General features: G+C 44.9%; 1 protein-coding gene across 3 annotated transcripts in view; it reads right to left on the reverse strand.

Annotated features, from left to right (window-relative positions):
* TBC1D5 (TBC1 domain family member 5) overlaps positions 1-10,327 on the reverse strand; it is a 536,851-nt gene extending 526,524 nt beyond the window's left edge. For all 3 annotated transcript variants that reach the window (XM_055135278.1, XM_055135279.1, XM_055135277.1), the window contains exon 1: positions 10,056-10,327. The gene's annotated coding sequence lies outside the window, so the exon portion shown is untranslated. The remainder of the gene's footprint in view (positions 1-10,055) is intronic.
* Positions 10,328-15,457: the final 5,130 nt, after the last annotated feature.

A 15,457-nucleotide genomic window follows, 5' to 3' on the forward strand; every position in this document is an offset into this window, starting at 1 on the left:
CCGTTGTGCTATTGCTCCAGCCCCAAGGATAAACATCTTTAAGATAGCTGTATTACCTGAAGCAATTTACAGATTCAATATAATCCTTATCAAGTCCCAATGCATTTTTCAAAAAACCAAGTCAGTTCTAAAACACATACAGAACCACAAAATAGCCAAAGCAATTCTGAGAAAAATAGAAAAAAATAGGAAGCACCTTGCTCCCTGGCTTCAAACTACCATAAAATGATAACACACACACACACACACACACACACACACACACACACACACACACACACAATAGCAGAATAAAAGCACACAGAGAGACTAGTGGAATAGAGCTGAACGTCCAAAAATAATCCCCACATGTGCATACTAATAACTTACACCAAAGGAATTAAGACCATACATTAGAGAAAGGAAACTCTCTTTAATAGATGAGACTGGGAAATCAGAACAACCACATGTGGAAAAGTAAAACCAAATTGTTACTTAAAACCATACACAGCCAGATATTTTTCTCAGTGTTAAAATTTGTGTGCCTTGTATCAATTGTACAGTACTTGGGTTTAATCTTTAGCATCATGAAAAATAAATGAATGAATGAGTAAAACCATATAGAAAATTTAAGAACTAAAACAATAAAATACACATCAGAAAACAGGCAGTACATGCAAACATCAACCATAGAAATGGCATTGGCAATGCAGCTCCAAAAGATTAAAAAAAAAAAAAAAACGCAGGGCCAGAGATAGGACAGCACGTAAGGCACTAGTCCTGTCTGTGACCAACCCTGGCTCAATCCCTGACACCACATACATTTCCCTCAAGCACCAACAGGAGTGATTCCTGAGCACAAAGATAGCAGTAGGTCCCGAGTACTACCAAGTGTGGCCCCAAAACCGCAGGATGAAAATAAAAGAGAACAAAAGCAAAACTGAACGTTACTACATCAAACCAAACACCTGGCCCAGTGAAAGAAGCCACCCTCCAAACAGAAAGGCTACCTAGGGGCCAGGCTGACAGCACAGGGACCAGGGGTGCAGGCTTTACCTGTGTGAAACCCCTGATGCATCCCCAAAGCCCCTCCAAGTACTACTGGGCGTGGCCCTGAAGGTGCCAAAGCACCGCTGGAGTAGCCCTGTTCGTCCTTGGTACTGAAGAGCCCAAAAAGCAACGCATCCCCAGGTCCTAGCAACCTGCCACAAGTGGCCCTGGGCCTCCTGGGAACGAGATGGAAGGCCCCTCACCTCCAAAAAATAGGACGCAAAGGCTAGAATGCTTGTTTGGCATGTGAAGATGGGGGGTACCCCAAGGTGCCCAAAGCACCATCAGGAAAGGACCCCGAGCAATGCACCAGGAGTAGCTCTCTAGCACTGCCAGGTAAGCACAGCCCCCACCCTCCACTGCCAAGAAAAGGTTCCAGATGATTCCACAATACTGCTCCAAGATATTTATTCAAAGAAGATGAAAATGCTATTTTGAAAGACAGGCACCCATGTTCATAGCAGCATTACTCACAATAATCAAGACAGAGAAACTAACAATAGTTGAGACAGGAAACTGTTCATCTGCAGGTGACTGAATAAAAAGTTGCTCAAAAACCCAGTGGAATATTACTCAACGATTTAGAGAGAAAAGAAATCTTGCCTTCTGTAACTACAAGGATAAAACCTGAGGTAACTGTATAAAATAAGACCATAAATGACAAGTGCCATATGGTTTCTCTCACATATAAAACATGAAAAACCAAAGCCTAAAATAAAAGTTAACCCAAAATGTGAAAGAAGGTCTTATATAGGACTTAAAGAAATAAGAATAAAAACAACTTTTTCAACAGACTGAAAAAAAGCAATGATTTATGATGCTTTCTTCTTGTAAGGTTGTGGGTTTATAAACTACAATAAAAATTAAGATAAAAATTGATATGTATTTAAGGCAATTTGGCAAGATAAAAATAGACCCAAAAGGTGAAAAAAATCTATTTTAGAAATACAATGAAAAAATTATAAAACTAAAATTAAAAATTATATGTATAAGAAAATATATAATAACAGAAAAATAAAGATGGCCTTTGCACACTACATGAGAATACACATCCCAAAAAATATGGTCCAATAATTTTGTAAAAACAATCTAAAATCATAAAGTAGTTATTTAATAAGGAGAAATAAAATTTTGAGTTTTCACCTTATGTCCTACTTTCATTTTTTTTGGATATATAAATATATCTTTAATTATAAAAATTCGATAACCTTTTATGCTTCTGTTAAAATATGTTTTACAGTTTCATTTTTTTTTTGTTTTTTTTTTTTTCTTTTTGGGTCACACCTGGCGATGCACAGGGGTTACTCCTGGCTCTGCACTCAGGAATTACTCCTGGCGGTGCTCAGGGGACCATATGGGATGCTGGGATTCGAACCCGGGTCGGCCGCGTGCAAGGCAAACGCCCTACCCGCTGTGCTATCACTCCAGCCCCTTAGTTTCATTTTTAAAAGGTAGTTCTGTTAGAAATATTACTCTAGGTTGGTAGCTGTTTCAATTCTTTTTTTTTTTATTTTTAATTAGTGAATCACCGTGAGGGTACAGTTACAGATTTATACATTTTTGTGCTCATGTTTCCCCCATACAAAGTTCGAGAACCCATCCCTTCACCAGTGCCCATTCTCCACCTCCAGTAAACCCAGCGTCCCTCCCACCCTCCCCTGTCCCGTCTCCCCTCACCCCACCCTGCCACTATTCCCTTTCGTTCTCTCTCTGATTAGGTGTTGTGGTTTGCAATAAAGATCCTACTTTCATTTTTTAAGTAATATCAGGAGGCTAAGCTTTTAGACAGTAGCACTGGAGCACTGTCATCCCACTGTTCATCGATTTGCTGGAGCAGGTACCAGTAACGTCTCCATTGTGATACTTCTTGTTACTGTTTTTGGCATATGGAATACGCCACAGGGAGCTTGCCAGGCTCTACCATGCAGGCGGAATAGTCTCAGTAGCTTGCCAGGCTCTCCAAAGGGACAGAGGAATCAAACCTGGGTCGGCCGCGTGCAAGGCAAACACCCTACCCGCTGTGCTATTGCTCCAGTCCCTTTTAGACAGTAATCAACTCATTTATCAATTCTTATAGTTTTTCGATTTGCTGAATCTCTAATGGATTCAACATAGTCACAAAGTTTTTAATCACTCAATTTATCAGCAGATGAAGATTAAATGTAGTTTAATCTCCCGCTGGTGGTGGGCGGGCTCTGGTTAACCAGCAGAGCACTAGCAGAAATGCTCGTCAGCTTTCGGCATAGCCTTTCTAAGAGGACTGGATGCTTCCGCTTCTTATCTCTGAACAACACTAGTTCTTATGCAGGGAGACGGCTGGAGCTCAACCCCTTGCCCCAGAGGGGCCCCAGCGTGGGTGGCCTAAGCCAGGAGGTTCCCAGCACTGCTCTGCCCAAGCACTATCCCATTGCCAGGCCCGAGCACTTAACTCTGGTCACGTGTGCAGAGTACCACTGGGAGTGATTCCCCCATCTCCATGAGGTCAGTCATCTCTGCCTCCAGCAGGCTGAGAGATAAACTACCCCCATCAAGTTCTTTATAAAGCCACAAATAAATAATGCTGCTGTCTAAAGCTAGCAAAGTTCTGAAATAGTTTATCACACAGTAGTTAACAAACGAAGTAACTTCTTTACTACCTCCTCTGTAGTACTCCAGCACTCAGTGACTAGTCCACAATTCTGACCGTGTATTTTATGAAGCATCTCGTTCTGCTAAGGTTTCCACAGCAGTGATTTGCTGGTATGAGGAAACCCAGGTTTAATAAGTGTTTTGTCACATCCTTTGCAAGATGAAGGATAATCACTGACCAGGGCATTTTGCCCACAGTTTTAGAGACAAGAAGAAAGGCAGTGGGTGTGATCAGGACTACCTCCCCGAATGAAGTAAGAAGCAAAGCATCTGACTTCTGCTAAGATCAGAAGGGAGCCAGAGGAACCACACAAAGAAAACAAGGTCGGTAACTGCCCTCTCCTCTCCACTCTCCCACCTTCCATGTCTCCTGGTCAATTCATAAGTTACCAGTGACTTCCACTACACTGGTTTGGAAATTATACCATTTAGCTTGGTGAAGTTTGGTTGTGGTTGTTTCGGTTTGGGGGCCTCACCTGGCAGTGCTCGGGGCTTACTCCTGGCTCAGCACTCAGAAATTACTTCTGGTGGGCTCAGGGGACCACCAGAGATACCAAGGATCAAACCAAGATCAGGAGCTGTACAAGGCAAATGCCCTACCAGCTGTATTATTGCTCTGGTCCCAGAGAACACTAAATAGACCATGGAAAGGTAGCCAGAAAACTCACAATAAGGAGTAGAAAATCACACCACCTGACCAGAAAAAGAAAACGGTGATAATAAATAGAGCAAGCAACCAAACTTAATGTTACACAATCTGATCTCTGTATTCAATCTTTTTCAATATCTACCAAACCACGCAGAAAAAAAAAAAAATCTTGAAACTCTACAGAGACAAAAGGCCAAATCTCAGCAAGTTTTATTATCGAAGTTCTTTTGACATAAAAGTAAAATAGGATGATTTGTGAGCTAGTAAGATACCTAGAGACTTTTAGTTCCAGGAGCTATAATAGATTATAGTGTAACCTGAATGATTTATAAACATTTCTCCCAGTTCTAGGGGTAAAGTTTGAGGTCAGGGTGCCAGCATGGAGGGGTTCTGGTTGAAGGACCCTCTCCTAGGCTGTCGACTGCTGAATTCTCACCCTATCTTTACATACATGCCAGAGAGAGGAGGCAAGGTGTCTAGTGACTCGTAGGAGAGCACAAATCCCATCATTGGAAAACCCCTCTATGAGCTCATCAGAATCTACCAAAAGCCTTGCCTCACGTGGAGGGGTGAGGAGGAAGCAGGATTTCAACAGATAAAAGAGGGGAGGATGTATTTATTCAATCCCTAACAAGATCAGTTGCTGAACTTATTTCCAGAGAGCTTAAAGCCCTTTTGATAACTGCATAGAATAATTCACAGTGATACCATGTCAAAACACCCATATTAAGAGGCCAGGAATATTATTCCTTTTTGTGGAATATCTAGGCTGGCAAAACATATTTATTCATACTTAAATTCTCAAAAATGATGAACACTAGCAATTTGTATTTTTATTCACTGTCACTGTCATCCCGTTGCTCATCGATTTGCTCAAGCAGGCACCAGTAGCGTCTCCATTGTGAGACTTGTTGTTACTGTTTTTGGCATACTGAATACGGCACACTTAGCTTGCCAGGCTCTGCCGTGCAGGCGGGATACTCTCGGTAGCTTGCCGGGCTCTCCAAAAGGGGCGGAGGAATCAAACCTGGGTCAGCCATCGTGCAAGGCAAACGCCCAACCCACTGTGCTATCGCTCCAGCCCATATTTTTTTTTTCCAGCCCGTATTTTTATTCAAAAACTAAAAACTTTTTTCTTTACTTGGCCCATATAGCATTATACAAAATTAACGGGGCCATTTCAATTAAGTTATTCAAACATTTTTTTTTTATGTGGCTAGAACATCGCCTGGTAATCACAGTAAACCATAACATCAAACACATGATAGCATTCACTATAGGCCAGGCACAATCTAAGTATTAAATACATGTCAAATATACACGTTGCTATTATGCTCTTGATTTGAAAAATGAAGCACTATAAGTCTAAGTAATTGACCAACCTGGCATAATAATGGGCATCACAATAATAGAGTCTGAGCTTTGAGAAAACACTGAAAAACAGGACCTTGTATGCATTTCCTTTCCAAACTTATATAATGGATGAGGACTCCTGGAATCTCAGAACCTTTTCCCCACCCCAACACTCTCTTTCTTCCACATGCCAAAACTGCCACACCCCTTTATCATCCTCTCATTTCTCAGGTTCTGGTCCACAGTGTATGTCACTGCTATCCTACCGATCTACAGCAAAAGACATTTCTTACCTTTCTTTGTGTGTTGGGGGAGAGGGGAGGGGGGCGGGGCAGGGCACACTCAGTCGTGCTCAGAGCTCCTGGCTGTGCTCGGGAGACCATAATGAGGCTGCGTATTAAACCCAGTCCGTCTTGGCAAGTGCCCTACCCATTATGCTATCTCTAAGGCACTTCTCAGACCAGGTGAACAAGCCACCATTCCTCAGACTGATGCTGATTTAAAAAAAAAAATAAAATAAAGAGCTTTCAGTGGTATGAGATGAATGATGGGTGAGGACAAGTGACTAAAGCAAAAATTATTCAACTTTTAATAATAAGCCTTTGTTCTTCGGGGCTTGACTTATTTTGCAGGGCTATAATAATGACCGATGCTTAACTTTTTATTTTCAATTGTCCCTACTAGCCAAATAAAAAGTAATCCAGCAATTCCTCTCCCTCAGTCCTAAATGTTAAGCTAACAAGAGCATAAAATCTGCCATGAGTACACTGGGGTGAAGGACCAAGTGGTGAAAGACAGACACAGAGAGGAAATAAGGAACTGAAAACTTTCGGGTCAAACAGAAGCAGGTACTTCTTCCATTTTTAACAGTGAGAGAGAAACTCAAGAGTCTGGTGCAGTAAACAAGCAAAAAATAAAAATATATACGTATAAATAAATATATATATACACATTTTGTTAACCTCCATCTCTTTTTCAGAAAGCATCATAGGCATTGAGTGAATACTCATTTTAAAGCAGGGGCTTGATCTTCAAGCTCATGTTCTCCTCCGAACACATATCTCGCTTACCTGTCGCTGACTCTTTGCCTCCTCAACTCTGTGAAAGCCCATGTTCTCTCTTAAGGATATATTCCTTTCTTTCTCTCCCCTCACATCTATGAAAGTTTCAATAAAAAAAACTACCGTGCTTCACAAGCAAGAAAAAAAAGAAAGAATAAATGAATGAATAAAAATAAGAAAGCTGGGCTGGAGCGATAACATAGCGGGTAGGGCGTTTGCCTTGCATGCGGCCGACCTGGGTTCGATTCCCAGCATCCCATATGGTCCCCTGGGCACCGCCGGGGTAATTCCTGAGTGCAGAGCCAGGAGTGACCCCTGTGCATCACTGGGTGTGACCCAAAAAGCAAATAAATAAATAAATAAATAAATAAAATAAGAAAACTGTTTAAAGATGGCAAACTTGAATTTTAAAAAAGACGGGAAAGTCAGACATGTGGCTCAAGTGGCAGAGCACACACTTCTCATGTTCCAAGTCTGTCTGGGTACAACTTCCAACAGTGCCAGTCTGCCGTCAACCACCGCTGGCACAGCCCTGGTGGCTCCCAAGCCCTACCAAGAGAAACCCCACATATAAAGTAAAAGCAAGGGTCTACAGAGTACTGGGAAAAGTGATTTTTGAAAGCATCGTTACTTTCTTACAAAAATGCAGCTAAGAAACAACTATCACAAGCCTGAATTCCGGAGTCAACCACCCAGATTCCACGCACCCCCTCCCTCCACCGTGGTGGCTGTGTACACCCGAGTGTGTGACTTGGAGCCACAGTCTGCCACAGTTCCCACCAACTGTGATGATTCAGTGAGTTCAATTCTACAGAGAGCTGACAACAACGCCTGACACTGCCCTTCAGAACAACTGTGGAGAAAATCAGCAAGAGCGAAGGGCTGGAAAGACAGATCAGAGTGATGGCGCATGTGTCTGCCATGCCTAAGGCCTAAAATCCAATCCCAGCACAGGTTGGGGGAGCAGCAACATTACCAACATTACAGGGCAAGCCTCCACACCAGGAATAAAAGGGGGCTTCCCCAACACCCGCCGTCAGTACAACCGGGGAAAGGCATCTCATCTGAAAATGAATAAATCAGCTCTCAAGTGAAAACTATCAAAACCACAGTACTAGGAGCAGCTGGAGCTTCTATTTCCCTAGCTTGTCAAGCACGACCAGTTTTATGCACATCAAAAGAGGAAGTGGATGTGGGACACTAAGATAGTTCAATTTCGCTTCTTCAGAAGTTTTATAAAGGGGGTCTCCCGGAGAGAGAGCACAGCAGATAAGGCACCCGCCTTGCACACGGCAGACCTGGGTTCGCTCCCCACCCTGGACGCAGAGCCAGGAGTAAACCCAGAGTACAGACAGGCATGGCCCAAAAACCAACAACAAAAGCAAACAAAAAAAGTTAGATTAGGAAACACTTGGAATCAAGTGAGAACACTCACAACAGGGAGAGTCCCTAGGCTGTTTACAAATTTGCTTCCAGGGCTAGGGAATTCACCACTCAACTAAGGCCACGCTAGAACAAGAGAGCAAACAACTTCTTCTTTCAGTCCAGCAATGCAGTGAAACACAAATGATTCATAATCTAAACATATGTTGTTAAAAAACAAAAAAAAAAACAACTGTGCATAGCTGTGCAAGTCTTTCCACCAAAGTTACACCAAGTACCTCAGGAAAATGTGAAGGCTAAGTGATACACCAGCCACATAGGTAGACACAACTTGTAATCGGCACTCTTAGGAGAAGGGGCAGTTCTCCAATTTTGCCATCCTTCCACTTGGGTGCCAACAGGGCCTGCTCACTCTGCCAGGCAAATATTCTCAGTTGAGCTCATCCTCTGGTCTTCTCCCAGATCACCTCTATACCCAGTGTGAATTTTAATTAAAAGGCACTTGATTCACTGACACAGCGTTTTATTTCTTAGCACAAAGGTAAGCTACATCCTCAGGAATCAAGAATGATTCCTCATCCAGGAGTATAAAAGGCAGACTATAAAACCGCATCAGATTACTGAATCAGAATTTGCATTTTTAAACAAGAACCCCAAAGATTTCTCTGCGCGATAAAGTTTGAGTAGCACAGCTCTATTTAACTTTACTGCAGTTATAAAAATTTCAACTGCTCAAGTTTACATTTGAATTTCGAGATAGGTATGAAAAATCACCCACAGAAAGAACCAGGAAAAGGTAATTAAGAGAAGTAACCATATAAATTTACCACGGATATGAAAAATGCTCAAAGGTTTATTTTGGACCATACCTAAATGCTTCCAGTGGCTATTTTATACAAAAAGCCCAATATATAGTTCGGGGTAAATTTTGTTGAACGAAACACTACAAAAGAATAACTGGACCTAAACATTTCAGCGCAACCCAACCCGACTAAATTTTAGGACTTGATTCAAATTCTCAGGATTTAATCCAATTCAGAGTTGACTCTTTCCAAAAGGCCACTAATTCAAATAAAAAACAAACTTAAAAAATGCAAACTAAATATACAGCACTTGGAACCTTTAACTAAGGCTACGGAACGACCCCGAGTTTCCTGGGCCAGTGGCTGCAGGAGGTCAGTGCTGATTCGGGAGGTAGGCGTTTGCTTTTTCCAGGAAACGTGGGGGGGGGGGGGGGCGGGGAAGGAGGGAAGAGCAGGAGGTTCATCAACTTTCACTCTGCAAAGTTCTTCCCTCCTGCAAGGCCTCAACGTGCGTTGTGCACACAGGTGAATCAACTGCAGTCACATTGCATGGGAACAAGGTCACGTTTCTCTCCTCCTCCCAGATTTAAAATAAAAAAAAGTTCGTTTCTCCTGGTTGCTTTGGAGGGGGGAAGAAGCTTTGGGTTTCCCAGGCCCGCTCCGCTTCCGGCCTGCGAAGGAAGCGGCCGCCTCGGGTCCCTCCGAAATGAACAGGGAAATGCACCAAGTCGGAAGTTGCGCCCCGGCCCAGACCCCAGGCGCTGCCCTCTGGCTGCCGCCGGCCTGGCCGCCTGGACACCCCCCTCCCACCCCGTCCTCCCCGCAGAGGAGAGGCAGGCGGGCTAGGGATGCGCAGCCCCCCACGCCCAGCCCTGCCGCCTCCCTCCACCCGCCCCCGCCCCCCGCAGGCCCCTCCGAGGGGGCGCACAGACTGGGGCAAGGAAGGTGCGGGTCCCCCTCCGCACGGGCACCCTCAGGCCTTCCCGGGGGGCAGCGGCAGCGGCCACAGCGGCGCGAGGGGGAGGCGGGGCTGGTCCAGAGGCTGCGGGGAGCGACTGCACGGACGGGGGGGCTGCACTGGAGGACGGCGGCGGCTCCGGGGGGTGGGGGGCTGCTCCAGGATCAGCATCACCGCTAGTTTGTTTTTACCTGTCGCGCAGAAGGCTTCCCCAGCTCCTACTCCCTGAATCTGAATCCTCCTCCTCCCCTCCTCTTTTTTTTTTTTCTCCCCTGTCTCTCCTCTCTCTCTCTCTCTTTCTCTGTCTCTGTCTCTCCCTCAGTCTCTCGCCCGGCGCTCGTGGAACCGCTCGGGCCCGGCCCGACCAGAAAGAGAACAGGGCGGGAGGGGCTGGCGGCGCGGTGACCAGCGCGCACGTGACCACGCTCGCGCCGTAACGGCGGCCGCCTCCCGCCGCGCGCCCGCCCCGCGCTCCACCTCTACTAACCCCTCGACTCGCGCGCGCGCGCGCGCGCGCGCACGTGTGCGGCCGGGCCGCTGCTGCGCAGGCGCCCGCCCGGGCCCTCGGACTGCGCGGGCACGCGACGCGCGCGCTCGCGGGGGCCGCGCGCGAGGCCCCAGGTGCCGAGGGAGCCGCGGGCCGAGCTCGCCGGTCGACGGCCACCAGGGCGCATGCGCAGGACGACCTGCTCTCAGCACTGCCCCCCCCCCACTTCCCTCCTCCAGGACCAAGTCTGGAACCTGCGCTCTGCTCAACGCTGAGCCCCTGCACTGAGACTTAGTCATTGACCTCGTCAAAAACAGCGTCACGGGATGGAACCAAGAGAAAAGAGTGTTATCAGACACCCCCTCCACCCCATCCCCTAGAGCTTCCTGCCTAGGACTGTGTCTGCTTCTCCTCATTCCTTACCTGTCAGTAGCCTTTCATTAGCCATGCCTCGGTAGACCCCCAATTCAATACCCCCCACATCCAGATCCTCAATCACTTCCGGTGAACCGGCCCCACTCTACTTTGGGGGAGTCATTAACCCTTTGTGCAGACCTACCTGAGAAGAACCCGTAGGGAGATCCTGTGTGCTGTTTGTTTTAACCTACAGTAACAGGCTCCAGTTCTTTTTCTCATAGCCTAGTGCTGCGTGCGTATCTTTAGCACTGCCCTATCTCTAGGATGTTACGGTCAGTATCTTCAGTATCTTCAGTACGCAGGCAGGCCACATCTAAACCCTGTGCCCTGTTGCCCTCAACCTCAGCTTAATCATGATTTAAGAGTCTCTTTAACCCAAGCGCTTGGGATGCTGGTATTTCTTTAAAGCCTATGAATGGCAATGCTAATTAGGTGGTAAATGCTTCACCTAGTAAAAAGGATTTATGGTCCCTTACTAGCCTGTCTCCACAAAACCTTTCAAAGGAAGTAGATACTGTTGAGTCCAGAGAAAGGAAACCAAGGCACAGAAAGGTCAAATTTCTGAAAGTTTGCTAGCTGCTGAGGAGCCTCCCTCCCTTCTGAAGGACTTTGTCCAAGAGCGAAAGGAACATGGGCCCTCCTGCACTCTGGGGTTCCCTCAATTTCTGTTTGCCACTTCATGTTTTGGAAGTTGTACAGGCTAAGTTGATGACTTTGGCCAGGTACAAATAACTGAAATGTGAAAATTACTCAGGCAATTCTTACCTAGACTAGTCATCAACACTGTTAAATTTGGAACTAATGAAAGAATATTCAGGGACCAGAACTAGTACCAAGCCCCAGAAAATGCTGAAATATATGTGGATGAAGAGGAGCTGGAGAGAAATACAGGACATGAGGTGCCTGCCTTGATGCAGCCAATCCTGGTTGATTCTGAGCACCACATGTGGTGTCCTGAGTACCTCCGGGAGTCACCCTGGGCACCTCTGGGTGGGGCCTAAAAACGAAATTAATGTCAATCAAGAAACCATTAACAAGAGCTGAGAAATCTAGGAAAATCAGAACCTTTAAGACTCCAGTGCTACTCATTTGTGGAGTGTAGGGTAGCATCACATGAGGCTGACACCCAAGGACACTAGATACAAGGGCCAGGGGGATTGCCCCATAGCTGGAAGACTGCTTCATGAGCGGAGGGGAGAGGGCAGATGGAATAGAGAAAGGATCACTAAAAAATGATGACTGGGGGAACCAGTTGGGATGGGAGATGCATGCCTAGAGTAGATAATGGACCAAACATGATGACCTCTCAGTGTCTGTGTTGCAAGCTATAATGCCCAAAAGTAGAGAGAGAGTATGGGGAATATTGTCTGCTATAGAGGAAGGGGGATTGTGGGAAAGGGGGGGTATACCAGGGATATTGGTGGTGGGGAATGTGCACTGGTGGAGGGATGGGTGTTTGATCATTGTGTGATTGTAACCCAAACATGAACGCTTGTAACTATCTCACGGTGATTCAATAAAATTTTAAATTTTTTTTTTAAAAAAAAGACTCTAGTGCTAAATGTCTGTGATGTAGATGGACTCTTCCATATTTAGCAACATCCACAGTTTCAGCTACCACCTCAAGGCTAGGAGCACCCTAAGCACCCAGTCCAAGGTTCAGACTCCAAGGAGACTTGTTTGACGGCCCACAATGAACCATGTCTCCTTAATCCTCTCTTCTGTAATCTTCTGCCCTCAAATCCGAGACTCAATCTGTCACTTTCCCTAGGGCAAAAATGACTATGCCACTTCCATACTGTAGAGTTTTAAGAAAGTTTTGCAGTGGGACTTTACCAAGTCTTCTTTTCATCAAAACAGAGATCATTAACAAATCCTTCCACCGCCACCACCATCACCTGTTTGTGTTCGGGAAAACTGTTTGTGACTAAGCACTGTCCTTCCCCATATAACTTAGATGAGACTCAATGTCTATCCCTTTTTTATTTTATGGTTTTTGGACCACATCTGGCTGTGCACAGGCCTTATTCCTGGCTCTGTGCTTGGGAATCACTCCTGACAGGGTTCAGAGGACCATATGTTGTTACCTAGTAACAGCACTTTCCATACCTGCTATACCATCTCTCCAGCCCCTCACCCTCTACTCTCATAAAAAAAAAAAAAAGCAAAAAGCTTCTTACTTACTGTGACAAGGCCTGACCAACCATTTTCCCTTTTTGTCTAGACCTATTGACAATAGCAAGTACAATTCCTCAACTTCCTGTTCTTATCTCCCAAGTGTTTAGCTGAGCTTACAAATATTTGTTCTCTTCTATGGAGTGATGATAAATCCCTTGGCCTTGAATTACAAAACTCAGATTGCCAAGAAGCATGTAGAGGGGTAGGGCAATGAAGACACGTACTAGAAGTAACATAGGGACAGTGGGGCAGGTTCTTGAGCTTTTTGGTGGTAGTGGAGAGGTGCAATAACTTTGCACCTCAATACCACCAATGTTAGCACTGCAATAACCATGTCAGTTAAACGGTCACTGTCATCCCATTACTCATTGATTTGCTCGAGCAGGCATCAGTAACGTCTCCATCGTGAGAACTTGTTACTGTTTTTGGCATATCGAGTATGCCACAGGTAGCTTGCCAGGATCTGCCGTGCGGGCGAGATATTCTCGGTAGCTTGCTAGGTTCTCTGAGAGGAGCGGAGGAATCAAACTTGGGTCGGCTGAATGCAAGGCAAACACACCCTACCTGCTGCGCTATCGCTCCAGCCCTGTCAGTTAAACTATAATTTTTTTAAGGAGAAAAAAAAGAGTTATTTGTCCCCTTAAAAACTATTTGAACACAAGTGAACATTTCCTAAGTGATAAGACTTCTTGATTGCAAATCAATCCCAAGTGAAAGCATTCCAAAACAAACTCTATTCCTCTTTTTAAAAGAATAAGGCAGAACCACCTCCCAAGGCTTTCTCAGCTCTAAATCTTGTTGTTTTATTTTTCTCTGCAAAAGCCTGCATGAAATCAGTCTCCTTGCCTGTTTTGATGTCAACGGTGGCACATGTTTTTGCCCTCTTTTGCTGTAAGAATTGTCCAACTACTCTGAGATGAATACACTGAGAAAAGTCTAACCTAAATCTCTGTAAAAGGCCAAATGGAAGAGAATCGGGGATCTTGACTAACAGCCCCAGCTGTGTACCCACCAGAAAAAGCAACAACCTGCTACAAACATGAGTATAGTAGGATATACAAGTTTATTCTAGACTTTTCTTTATCTTGTAGCATTCCATCACTGTGCCAAAGGATTTCTCCTCCAGCCCCACCCACATCCTCTTATTTTGGATTCTCACCATCTACCTCCTGAAATACTGAAAATTCTGTTTGTTGCATTTACGAGAGTCCCCACATACCCAGAATGCCTTAACTCTGGTCAGACAGGAAGTGGGGACTCTTTTTTTTAAATTTTATTTTATTATATTATATTGAATCACCGTGAGAAAAAAATACAAAGCTTTCAGGTTTAAGTCTCAGTCATACAACGATTGAACCCTCATCTCTTCACCAGTGCACATGTTCCACCACCAAGAACCCCAATATACCCCACCTCCCACCTAGCCCCCACCTAAGTAGCTAATGATCTTCATTTTATTCTCTATACTTTGAATACATTCAATATTTCAACAGAGAACTCACTATTATTGTTTGGAACTTTCCCCAAACAATCAGGCCTGCTGAAAAGGCATCATTTAATAATTTCTTTTCATTGCTGAGAATGAAGATTCAATGAGCTGTCGCGGCCGCACAGTTTTGAATTTCTGATGTTTTAGTTCAGTTCACAGTCTAGATGCATTTCTGTAAGAAGCTACCCTGGGTGCCAAAATGGGTTAGAAGACCTTTTGGATCATAATCTTTACGAGCAGAGGGTCTGTTTGGAGAGCAGCAGCTCCAGATCTTATCTGGGCCAAGGGCGTGCTGGTACCGCCAAGTGGGGACTCGAGTAACCATCCCAGTCATATCCCATCACCAGTGTCCAAATGATTTTAAGACCAGATTATGGAATGCCCTAGCAGTGACCTCTTTCTCTCTGCCACAAAAGCTGCTCTAGGGATGTGGCTTCAGCCAGGCTTCGCATCGTCCTGGTCTCCAAGAGAAAAACCTGAGGCACTGTTAGTCACAGTCAGTACAGAGCATCCTGACAGAGCTGAGAGTGGCCTGCCAGCTCATCTAGGAGAAGGAAACGAAAATAATCAAGCTGATGATTAATAACTCCATAAAACATAAACATTGTATAAAATTCATTTTGAGTTGTATTACTTATAATTTGTTTTTATTTTTATTATTTTTTTATTATTATTAATTTTTTTTGCTTTTTGGGTCAAACCCGGCGATGCACAGGGGTCACTCCTGGCTTATGCACTCAGGAATTATCCCTGGCAGTGCTCAGGGGACCATATGGGATGCTGGGATTCGAACCAGGGTCGGCCACGTGCAAGGCAAACGCCCTACCCACTGTGCTATCGCTCCAGCCCCAATATAATTTATGTTTTTAAGGCTGCAAATTACATTCGAACCTACATTCATGTTCTTAGAAAAATAACCATTTAAAACAATTCTGCCGCTACTTGGAAGACATTTGGTTCTCAGCTTTGGCATCTATGTGTGTTCCCTGTCTTGGGGCATGGAAGGAAGTGAAACACTCACA

Source organism: Sorex araneus, chromosome 4 (assembly GCF_027595985.1).
Source record: "Sorex araneus isolate mSorAra2 chromosome 4, mSorAra2.pri, whole genome shotgun sequence".
In the NCBI taxonomy this organism is placed as follows: domain Eukaryota; kingdom Metazoa; phylum Chordata; class Mammalia; order Eulipotyphla; family Soricidae; genus Sorex; species Sorex araneus.